The sequence below is a fragment of the Nanorana parkeri genome, unplaced genomic scaffold (genome assembly GCF_000935625.1).
Source record: "Nanorana parkeri isolate BGI_ZX_2015 unplaced genomic scaffold, ASM93562v1 scaffold61, whole genome shotgun sequence".
NCBI classification, from domain to species: Eukaryota; Metazoa; Chordata; class Amphibia; order Anura; family Dicroglossidae; genus Nanorana; species Nanorana parkeri.
In genome coordinates this window covers 2,008,319-2,010,116 of record NW_017306329.1, presented here as the reverse complement: position 1 = coordinate 2,010,116, position 1,798 = coordinate 2,008,319, and the positions used below count along the sequence as shown (strand labels likewise).

At 42.0% G+C, this 1,798-nt stretch overlaps 1 protein-coding gene across 1 annotated transcript in view; it reads left to right on the top strand.

Moving 5' to 3' along the window:
• The first annotated feature begins 1,386 nt into the window (after positions 1-1,386).
• WDR7 (WD repeat domain 7) overlaps positions 1,387-1,798 on the top strand; it is a 348,971-nt gene continuing 348,559 nt past the window's right edge. Inside the window, exon 1 of the mRNA XM_018576230.1 lies at positions 1,387-1,419. The gene's annotated coding sequence lies outside the window, so the exon portion shown is untranslated. The remainder of the gene's footprint in view (positions 1,420-1,798) is intronic.

The window sequence follows — 1,798 nt, the reverse complement described above, 5'->3', positions numbered from 1 at the left end:
AGCCCACCTGAGACCCCCACACAGCCACCTGAGAATAGGCATAGCCCACCTGAGAGTGCACACAGACCACCTGGGTCATACCAAAACAGGGTGTGAACTGGGTCCAGTGAATTTCTCATTTCCAGTAGTGAGGTGACAACTTTGCTTTCTCTGCATTAAGGGCCCATTGACACCTTAGCATTGCACATATTGCACAATACTATCGCACAACACACCTAGCACGTGTTACTGTTCTATATGTGTGTGTTGTTTTGCCATTCATTTGAATGCCACCCCCAACTCGCCTTCCGCTCGCCGTGCAATGCACAGACAGTGCCGCAATAACGTGCTTTGCATTGCACAAGGAAGATCAGTATATGAAATTTCACATTTTTGAAAAATATAAAAAAAAACGCAATTATACTTTATGCATGTAAACGTTAGCACACATTTTTACATGGATACAGTATAAAATACAGCAAAACAAAAAATTTAACTGGACACTGTTGTGCTATTTTTTATGCTGCTTAGCCTTCTCTAGGGCTATGTACAGATGAGTATAAAACGATACGCCAGGGTTGAGAAACTCGATTACTCCAGCTGTGCTTGGACTACAAATCCCAACATGCCTCTTCTTCTGGGAGTCATGACTGTAACTGTCAGTCTTGCAATGCCTCATGGGACTTGTAGTTCCATAACATCTGGAGGGCCTGAGATGCACACCCATGCTATACGCTGTAATCAACTACACACAACACTTTTTCCACCTGTGTGAATAAGCCCTTATATTAGTTTTCCTGTAAACAAAAATGTTAGCCTAAAATCCCAACATAGATACACTTTGTCCGCTTCAAAATATAATATAAATGAGATTTCACCAGCATTCAGCTTTTCTAATATCATATGCAAGATATCATTATTTTTGTTTTCTAGTGTTATTTAGTCTTTATAGGCAATACCAACAACAGTAATGTTCTTCAGTTAATTTTATTTTATTAAAATAAAAATAACATTTGCCAGTAACCAAGATGGCAGCTTTCTCTTATCCTAAGCAATGACTAGCAATTAATCAGTGGGCTTCCTGATGAACTCATAACTAAGCGACCAGACGTCACATGTACGTAAATGTTAACCAATGAAGCACGTGTAGTATAGCGAAAGAAGATTACGTCAGGAAGCCACGCCTAATTATTGTTCTTTGTATTTCCGGAGTTTTTTTGTTTTTACGAGAAACTTTATTGACACGCGCATTATTTTTTGATAGAAGCAGCTGGTTCTCAGTGCCCGGAAGCTGGCTCATGTGACTATCCTGGCCCGGTTTCTGGAAGTACGACAGATGCCGTAAAGCGGCGCGCTGTCGCCATAGGAACAGTCAGCTGGTGTGCTGGGCTATAGCAAAGGGGGGTCGGTGAGAGGTCTATATCGAGAGGAGTGCAAGAGGTGAGTGTGTACATGGCTGACAGTTCTCTGTGTCATCATGGAGGGGATATGGTGTCATTTCATTTCATGGGATGGGGAGGAAGAATTGGTGTCTTGGGGATTTAGAGAGAACCTGTGATGGAGGAGCTTTACATAACATGATGGGTAGAAGAGGGTGCCATTGACGTATAAAGAGGACCTGTCATCGAGGAGCTATGTATAGGACAAAATGAATGATGCTGGTTGTGTAAATAATAAATACTACCTCAGTACTAGGATGGTACACCCTTTCCTTTCACTTCGCTTTATTACTTGGCTGTGCAGTAGTGTTCCTGAAAAATAATTTATACCATGTTTTCAGGACCCCCAGATCATTGGAGGGCAGCGGCCCTGTGAACCC